Source organism: Ptychodera flava, chromosome 1 (genome assembly GCF_041260155.1).
Source record: "Ptychodera flava strain L36383 chromosome 1, AS_Pfla_20210202, whole genome shotgun sequence".
NCBI lineage: Eukaryota > Metazoa > Hemichordata > Enteropneusta > Ptychoderidae > Ptychodera > Ptychodera flava.
In genome coordinates this window covers 47,532,951-47,543,352 of record NC_091928.1, presented here as the reverse complement: position 1 = coordinate 47,543,352, position 10,402 = coordinate 47,532,951, and the positions used below count along the sequence as shown (strand labels likewise).

Below are 10,402 nucleotides of genomic sequence, written 5' to 3'. Positions count from 1 at the left end.
TAGTCAGCCAGTTAAAAAGGTCAACCAAGTAATCAATCAATTCAGCACCAAACCCACCAATCAATCAACAACCATCAAAAAGAACAATTCATTACCCATCAACTAGAAAATGTATTGAGATATTTTGATCTTCCTCGTACGATCCCTATACTATTCTTACAAGGTCATACTGTAATGTATTTTTCAGGGTGATGACATCATAACGGAATGCGTTTATGATTCCACTGGCAGAAGTTCAGTTACATATGTAAGTTGGTTGATACAGTGTGTGTGTGTGTGTGTGTGTGTGTGTGTGTGTGTGTGTGTGTGTGGTATGTATATTTGTATGTGTGTATGTGTGTATGTGTGTATTTGTGTGGTGCATCTGTGTATGTATGTATGTATGTATGTATGTATGTATGTATGTATGTATGTATGTATGTATGTATGTATGTATGTATGTACGTACGTATGTATGTATGTATGTATGTGGTTTGTTTAGATATTTATTCATGTTTGCATTTATTTCACATGCCTGTGTAATGCGATCCAAGATTTTCTGGACTACACAGACTATTCGATCTGCAATATGATGATATCATTCTTAGCATTATCATTGCGATACTACCCATTTGTTCAGTTGTTCAGAAGAAATGTTTGTCTCTACGCTCTCCATACAGCCATACCGCGACATTTCAGCAACTGTAAACGTAAGTGACTAAACTGTAAGCCCCTCAACTATACTAACGCCTTTTTATATGTCGCCACACTTAAGTCACACCTGTCGGTATTGTTCTTTGAAGTAATATTTGGCATTGCGGATTTGTGTAACGTCAAAGTTCTTTAATCTACAGGGAGGTGAAAGCACTGCAGAAGAAATGTGCTTGTCGTTTTTGTTTGTGTACCCAAGTATTAAGATGGACTGGTGTATCACATGGACAGAATGGAACGAAACAGCAGCCGTTGTTGGCATAGAAGAACTTGACATGTAAGATTGTGTTTTTTTTTCTCGAATGTAATGCGCTTAAGGCACAGGTATTCGGACCGTCAATTTTTTGAATTAATTTTTGTGTAGCACTTGGCATTGGTTAATTTTGAAGCTCTTGTAGGAAGCAAAGTCTTCACTATCTAATTTCTTTTTGAAAATCGGAAATTATTATTGTTTTCCCTTAGAGTTAACGCGGGATGGCGACCATTTTTTACACTTTATTGCGAAAATTCATGGTTCCTTGAAGAAAGTTTGAGGAAAGAATTTCTCACTTTCGAAGTGCACACACCTTAAATATATAGATTTGGAAGTCATGTCTATACGTCAAAATTTCAGTCTTGACCGTCTTCAATACACTCAATGTTATGTAGGTCATTTACCCCACACTCATCATGACCTGAGTTCAATTAGTCTAGAACATTCTCAAGGTCACTGCCCTTGATGACCTAACAACCTTGAATTCAATTAGTCATGTTTGGAATGTTCTGGAAAGTTGATTAGTTGTGTAAGGGAGATAATTTTAGAACAGTAATTAGCATGTCAATAAAGTTCTAGATTGTTCTTATATGCCTTTATAAAAGGGACGTGCTCAGCTTCCAGTCAGACTTTTGGGATCGTGTCTCTTGTGTGTTACTAAACTCCAGCAGTAGTCATTCTCAAGACTTTTCAAGACCTTCTCTGCCAACGCTGGATTTATACTGTGGACTTTGTGCAACTTCAAGCCTGCAAGCCAAAGGACTGTTCATTCATCCAACTGACTGTTACAACTCTGAGACTGGAGCTTTGCCGTCCCAGCTGAGATAAGTAGTCTGTACACTTTTAAAGCTTGTACTCTATCCCTGACTTAGCAATTAGTTTTATTTTCGTAATAAATTTTGTTTAAACGTTAACTGCTGAGTTCACCCTTTTGTTCGTTTTCTCTGCACGTAACAAAATTGGGGGCTTGTCCGGATACGAATATTTTGAGCCGTTTGACAACATTTTGCCTGCCTTTTCAAAACTACTGTATACTGTGAACTCAGCAAAATTCAATCATGGCGGAATTCAAGCCAGACGAATTTATGGATGACCTTGATCAGGACGCATTTGATTCCCTCAAAAAAGACAACCTCATTGCACTGGCCAATTTCCTTAAAGTAGATGTCAAAAGATCTATGCGCAAGCGGGAAATACAGTACCACATTGCAAAACATTTAGTTAATTTAGGCCAATTTGAGGAATCCACCTTGAAAGATTATGAGCCCGAGTCTACCTTTGAACTAAGAAAATTAGAATTAGAAATGCAGACAAATTTGGAGATCAAGAAACTAGAATTACAAATGGAAAAAGAGAGACAGGCATTAGAAAAGAAAAATACAAATGCAATTACAAATGGAAGAAAGACAGAGAGAGAAAGATAGGCAGGAAAGATTAGAAATGGAAGAAAGACAGAAAGAGAGGGAATTGGAAATGAAAGAAAAAGAATTACAAATGGAAGAAAGACAAAGGGAGAAAGAAAGAGAGGAAAAAGAAAAGGAAAGAGAATTAGCAGAACACCGACTGCAGTTAGAAATGAGACGTTTAGAGCTTGGACAGTCAGGAAAATTCTTCCCTTCAGACAAGTTTGACATCACTAAGCATTTCAGGTTAGTTCCCCCTTTCCAAGAAAAGGATGTTGATAAATATTTCCTCCATTTTGAGAAAATTGCTCAGAGTCTGAATTGGCCTAAGGAGTCCTGGTCTATGCTTTTGCAGAGTGCTTTGGTGGGTAAAGCCAGAGAAATTTACATTCAGTTGTCAGTAGAGCAGGCTTCAGATTATGATTCTGTGAAGGAATTAATTCTCAAGGGCTATGAGTTGGTGCCTGAAGCTTACCGTCAGAAATTTGGGATTGTGAGAAGGTGAAGGATCAAACTTATGTTGAATTTGCTCGAACAAAAGAACAACTGTTTGACCGTTGGTGCTCTTCTGAAAAGGTCAGTCAGAATTATGACAAATTACGACAGCTTGTTTTGATTGAGGAATTTAAAAGGTGCATCCGGAGTGACATCAAGACGTTTATCAACGAACAAAAGGCAGATACATTAGAGGTTGCTGCACGTTTGGCCGATGATTATTCATTGACCCACAAATCTTCATTTCTCAGCAAACCATCCCAGTCCTTTTCATACAGAAACAATGCAGGTAAATTTAACTCCTCCTTTTCATCCAAGAATTTTTCAAAGGAGAGTAGAAAATCAAATGACAACAGTTCACAAAATTCAAGTAACACTTCCACATCATCAAATCCCAAGTCTCAATCTCCTTCTGACAAACAGTTTGGTACACTTTCTTGTAATTATTGTAAGAAAGACGGCCATTTAATGTCAGATTGTTTCAAATTGAAAAGAAAACGTGAAGGTCAAAGTGGTCAAAGTGGATCTAAGCCCACCGGCTTTATTTCTTCATCAACTCAATTAGAGTCTAATAATGTGTGTAACACATTTTCTGAGGTTAAACCCCTCTTATCCCCAATTAATGAGGTCAAGGTCAATTCTTCACAAGATAGCATTATGGGTATTTTCGAACCATTTATTCATGATGGTTTTATATCACTTTCTAGTGATTTTTCTTCTGCTACCCCTGTCAAAATTCTAAGAGATACCGGGGCGTCCCAGTCTCTTTTGTTGGCAGATACCCTGCCGTTTTCTGAAAAGTCATTTTCAGGTTCTAAAGTTCTTATTAAGGGGGTAGATTGTAATGACTACATTCCTGTTCCTCTCCATAATGTCTATTTGTCTTCGGACTTTGTTTCTGGACCTGTGACTTTAGGTATTAGGCCTTTTTTGCCTTTCGAAGGGATTCACCTTCTTCTTGGAAACGACCTTGCTGGGGACAAGGTCATCACTAATCCACTTGTAACTGATAATCCTAGTTTAGATCAGGATCCAGAGCCAATTGAACAAGAGATACCCGATTTATTTCCTTCATGTGCCATTACTCGAGCCATGTCAAAGAAAACTTCCGAGAATCAAATACTCTCAAAAATAATGTCACAGATGTTGGCTTAAATGACACCTTTCTCAGTCAGGTGTTTGACACGGATCATTCCGTTATCCCTTGTGGATTTGAAACTTCCAGTAAAACTTCTGCTGACCAAAGTCAGACATTTTCTAGATCAAATCTCATTGCAGAACAACACAAAGACCCAGATATTTTGTCTTTGTTTGACAGGGTAGATGATGAAGGTAAAACTTCAGATAGCTCTGTTTCCTATTATACAAAATCTGGTATTCTCATGCGTAAATGGAGACCTCCAGACGTTTTGGTTGATGACGATTGGGCTATAAAACATCAATTGTGGTTCCAAAGCCCTATCGTGCTGAAATATTGCGCCTGGCCCATGAAACCCCCTGGCTGGTCACTTAGGAGTCAGGAAAACTTATCATAAAATTCTCAGTCACTTTTATTGGCCTAATCTCAGGCAGGATGTAGCACATTTCTGTAAAACTTGTCACACATGTCAAATGGTAGGAAAGCCAAATCAGACCATTCCAAAGGCCCCTTTACAACCAATTCCTGCATTTCAAGAACCATTTAGTAGGATACTAATAGACTGTGTTGGGCCCCTACCAAAAACAAGATCAGGAAATGAGTATATGTTGACAATTATGTGTACATCAACCCGGTTCCCAGAAGCCATACCACTGAGAAACATAAAGACAAAGACTATAGTGAGAGCTTTAGTCAAATTTTTCACTTTATTTGGCCTCCCTAAATGTGTCCAGTCCGATCAAGGCTCCAACTTTATGTCTGGTATTTTTCAACAAGTAATGGATCAGCTAGGCATTAAACAGTATAGGTCATCCGCCTATCATCCAGAAAGTCAGGGTGCTCTTGAGCGATTTCATCAAACTTTGAAAACATGATTAGGACCTACTGTTTTGACACAGAGAAGCAGTGGGATGAAGGAATTCATTTTCTGCTCTTTGCTGTTAGAGAGTCAATTCAAGAGTCTCTTGGTTTTAGCCCATTTGAGCTTGTATTTGGACATACAGTCCGTGGCCCACTTAAGCTCGTTAAAGAAAATTCCTATCAGACGATGATGATTGTCTGAATATTTTGCAATATGTGTCAGATTTTCGTACGAAACTCTCTAAAGCATGTGAATTAGCCAGAGAAAATCTTGAGTCATCTCAGCAGTCAATGAAAACCAAATATGATAAAAAAACCTCAAAACGGAAGTTTGAACCAGGTCAAAAAGTTCTTGTTCTACTTCCGGTTCCTGGCAAACCACTCCATGCTCGTTACTTTGGGCCATATCTAATTGATAAGAAATTGAGTGATTTAAATTACATCAAAACAACACCTGACAGGCGAAAACAAAAACAGCTATGTCACATAAATATGCTTAAGCCATATTTGGATAGGGATAATCCTACTAAAACAAAGCTGTCAGTACAGTCAGTTCTGGCCATTATGAAGATAGTGATACTGAAACTGACTTGAGTGAAAATACTCTAAACTCAAAGCTGGGCTCGGTCAAGCTTCAGAACTCAGAAATCCTGGAGAAGCTGGAGTCTACAAAGTTGGCACACCTCCAGCCAGAACAACAACAACAGGTGAAAGAACTTCTCCATGAATATAAACACCTGTTTCAAGATGTTCCAACGAGGACAAACGTCATCTATCACGACGTTGATGTTGGGGACAGTAAGCCTGTAAAACAACATCCATACAGACTGAATCCAACAAAAGCAAAATATCTCCAGGAAGAAGTCAAATACCTGCTGGACAATGACTTTATTGAACCCAGTAAAAGTAACTGGAGTTCGCCGTGCATACTTGTTCCCAAATCAGACCACAGTTATCGTATGTGCACGGACTTTAGGAAGGTCAACACTTTAACAAAGACAGACACTTTCCCAATCCCGAGGATTGATGACTGCATCGACCGAGTGGGAAAAGCCAAGTATGTGACGAAATTTGACCTACTGAAGGGATTTTGGCAAGTCCCTCTGACGGATCGTGCTCGTGAAATATCCGCCTTTGTTACACCAGACGGATTGTTCCAGTACAAGGTGATGCCATTCGGAATGAAGAACTCTCCGGCAACGTTCCAACGGATGATCAACGACGTCATATCCGGGCTAGACGGGTGTGCAGCCTACGTTGACGACGTCGTCCTGTATACTGATACCTGGGAGGAACACATCAAGCTCATGCGGAAGTTCTTTGAGAGACTGAGCAAAGCAATGTTGACTGTCAACCTTGCCAAATCTGAGTTTGGTTGGGCTAGGGTAACTTACCTCGGACATACTGTAGGACAGGGTGAGGTAAAACCTGTTGATGCCAAAATCAGTGCCATTTCAAGTTTTCCCATACCAAACTGCAAACGACAACTGATGCGCTTTCTCGGTATGGCTGGTTACTACAGAAAATTCTGTCCAAATTTCTCCACAATTACTGAGCCTTTGACTAACTTACTTAAAAAGAAAGTAAAGTTTGTTTGGTCAGAGCAATGCCAACAGGCATTTGATACACTTAAAGCCATACTGCAAAGTGCCCCAGTGTTGTCTGCACCAGATTTCACTTTGCCATTCAAATTAGCTGTAGATGCTAGTGATACGGCTGCTGGTGCTGTTTTATTGCAAGAGGATAGTCATGGTATAGATCATCCTGTTTGCTATTTTTCACGCAAATTTAACAAATCCAGAGAAACTACTCTACAATTGAAAAAGAGTGTTTATCTTTGATATTAGCTTTACAGCATTTTGAAGTTTATGTTACTTCTTCAAATCAGCCAATAGTGGTTTATATTGATCACAACCCTCTTGTTTTTCTGCAGAAATTTAAAGGCAAAAATCAGAGATTGCTAAGATGGAGTTTAATGTTACAGGAGTTTAATCTTGATATTAGACATATCAAAGGCAGAGACAATTTAATTGCAGACTGTCTCTCTCTGTATTTAGAGTTTATTGTTGTTCACTTTCAAGAATTTTACTTTAGAGTAAAACAAAATTTGAGTACTTAAATCTTTTTCAAGATTACATTTGCAAAAGAAAGATTTTTCTTTGAAAAATTTTCTTTTTTTGAAGAGGGAGTGTGTTATGTAGGTCATTTACCCCACACTCATCATGACCTGAGTTCAATTAGTCTAGAACATTCTCAAGGTCACTGCCCTTGATGACCTAACAACCTTGAATTCAATTAGTCATGTTTGGAATGTTCTGGAAAGTTGATTAGTTGTGTAAGGGAGATAATTTTAGAACAGTAATTAGCATGTCAATAAAGTTCTAGATTGTTCTTATATGCCTTTATAAAAGGGACGTGCTCAGCTTCCAGTCAGACTTTTGGGATCGTGTCTCTTGTGTGTTACTAAACTCCAGCAGTAGTCATTCTCAAGACTTTTCAAGACCTTCTCTGCCAACGCTGGATTTATACTGTGGACTTTGTGCAACTTCAAGCCTGCAAGCCAAAGGACTGTTCATTCATCCAACTGACTGTTACAACTCTGAGACTGGAGCTTTGCCGTCCCAGCTGAGATAAGTAGTCTGTACACTTTTAAAGCTTGTACTCTATCCCTGACTTAGCAATTAGTTTTATTTTCGTAATAAATTTTGTTTAAACGTTAACTGCTGAGTTCACCCTTTTGTTCGTTTTCTCTGCACGTAACACAAATACAATATTTCACCTTTTGCACGACAAATTACGAAATTTTACACTATTCTTTTCCAACAGGACATTAACTTACGTCACATGAAGCAGTGTCCCCAATTGACTTGTCTGAAACAAAAAGCGATATCGCTATCAAATTAACAATTTGAAAGTGGCTTTCTAATTATCTAGTGAATTATGCGCCTCGAAAGTGAAAGACCAACCATTCTCTTCCAAACTCAAGAATAAAAATAGGGGTGACATTGCAAATTTTGGTACTAGAGAAACAAATCAGCCAAGATTTACCGATATTTGAAATTTAAAATGGCCGCCATCCCTATGTTAACTCTACTAGAAAATAAAATTTTTGATTTTTAGAAAAACCAAGACGGTGAAAACTTTTTACATCAAGAGCTTTAAAATGAGTTCCCACAAGTGGTAGATCGGAGGAGCATTGACAAAATTTGAAAGCCCGGATATCTCGAGGCGCGTTCTACTGAAAGAAGAAAGTTGAAGAAATTTGCCATTCTAAACTGGTGTGAGGAAAACATGAACTTTATTCGGTTAAGTTAGCGATCAGTTCTGTACCGCTTGTTTGTATTCAGCTGCATTTCTCGATGATTTACTAGCATTTGAATTCAAAATGGCCACTATCCCAGTGTTAAGTCTATGGGAAAAAAGAAAATTTTCGATTATCGAAAAACCAGAATGTGAAGAGTTTTCCTACACCAAGAGCTTTAAAATGAACCCTGACAAGCGGTATATCAGAAAAGAATTGAAAGAGTTTGAATGTCCGAATATCTGGTCCCGATGCTTATTCTACCTCACAATTTCCAGGCACTTCAGCTTTAAATAACAATTCTATGTCTGGAAGTACCTCACCATACTGATACTTTACTGGTTTCACATGTATTTCGAACCAAACTGTCTAGTGAATATCGGAGTCTCGCGCAAGATTTCACGACGAACAGATATAACTAACTGGTCTTTCTTATTTATTATGCCCTCTCTCAAACAAGTGTGGCCTCCGAAAGTCATTTCACCGCCTCAGTGGGAAACATGACCGTTGCAGAAGTACTCGAAGCCACCGAATGGAACGAAGAGAAGATAGCCCAGCTGCAACACGCCAACAAACAGGGTTATCAAGGAAGCCTTGGATTAGGTGGAACGGTTTCCAACCCAATGCAGGTGCAGTATTTATACATACTTTATCACATTCATTGCCTTTACTTGGGTAATGCAATCTGCACATATCCCATTTAATCCAAATAATATTATTGAGAACCGAGGTTGCCAGCTGCCACCACATTATGATATTCAGCTGTAGAAACTGGCACGAAATTTTCACTCGCGCTCATGACTTAAGATTTGTTATATAGCCTCGCTTTGGTTTCATTTCTTCAGTAACTGGGCAAAGGTTCATAAAATTCAGAGGGGCCCAGTAATTTAAGTTTTCGTATAGCAGAGTTAAAGATTCAATGCGGCAAATCCATAGGACATACACTCCAGATATTCGCCTTTCGCAGCGTACGCAACTGGGAAAATCTCAGAGTACCGTGCAGTCATTTTACCTTGCATAACTACATGTATAATTCGATTATATTATTATATGAAGTTGAATGTCATTGAGAATCCAACTGACTTCTTATCCCCCACGCTTTAGGTACAGCAGTTTCACAACTCCATAGAGATCACAGAGGCCCTGCCACCAGCCCAGCGTGAATGTGACGTCATCGAGCCGACTACTGCCGCGTCTGCCGCCGTCTTTCCGAGCAGCATCGTGGTTGCACTGGTTACAGTGGCTGCGTTGTTTCGCTAAATGTGGTTGTTTTACTGCACGACCGGTGATTATAAGTGATGTAAACCGAGATAATACTGTACTTTTCTTGCATCCAAAATTAATATCACAAATCAGCGCCATTTTAAAGCCCTATTAGCTGTATCTTTTGTGCACTAATTTTCTATTAGATGGTATGAAACCTATTGCAACTTATGTCAAAATGCTCACATTAAAGTGTTACCAAAGAAAACACTTCAAACATTGGCAACGAACGCACAACTGAAAGTTTAAAATTTAAATAATTCGCGAGTCGCAACTTGAATAAGGCTGCCGCAAATACGCCGCCCCAAATCCATCACCAAAAGGGTTGAAATATTAACATTTTCAAAGACAATATGGCTTTATATATTATAAGAAGGGGAACAAAAATCATTCCTCCGAAGATTGTGAGGCATTTTTGGCAGGTAAAATGCAAAAAGAAACAGCTAAAGGTGCTATAATTATACGGAATTCCGCGCTACCAACGACAAGAGCCCAAATTGTAAGTTGTGAGACTTCACCCAACTTGTCTTTCATTGTCTGTGCTGCTTTAGTTACGCCTTCAGTTAGTTCGCATCTTGAAATTGAAAGACTTAAACTTTCGCTAAAACTTTCCTTACGCAAACTTTTAACTATTCTTTTCGAAAATCAAGCATAAAAATGAAGCGGAACCGTGAAAATGTTTGTGCTAGCAATACGATTGGAACTAATTTGGGATAATTGGATGGGAAATAATGTCGGTTTCATCTGCAAATGTAAGCTCATCTGCTTTTCTTTTTAAGTTATACACTTATTTTTTTGAGTAATTTGTAACATTGCAACATTCAACTATAGGGCGCCTAAAACTTTTGAGAAATTTGAAAAATGTGAAGATCCAGTTATTCCAAATTAGTTCCAATCAGGGAAACAAATTACCCTGGCCAATAGTTGCCGATATTTGAAATTCAGAATGGCCGCTATCCAACTGCATCAGGGAGGACAAAATTTCTGATTTTCACAAA

The 10,402-nt window shown here is 38.6% G+C and overlaps 1 long non-coding RNA gene across 1 annotated transcript; it reads left to right on the top strand.

The window, feature by feature from the left end:
* Positions 1-186: 186 nt before the first annotated feature.
* On the top strand, positions 187-8,771 carry LOC139141513 (uncharacterized). Its single transcript, XR_011554207.1, has 3 exons — positions 187-247; positions 834-967; positions 8,602-8,771. It is a non-coding gene; the product is annotated as an uncharacterized lncRNA (long non-coding RNA).
* The last annotated feature ends 1,631 nt before the right edge of the window (positions 8,772-10,402 follow it).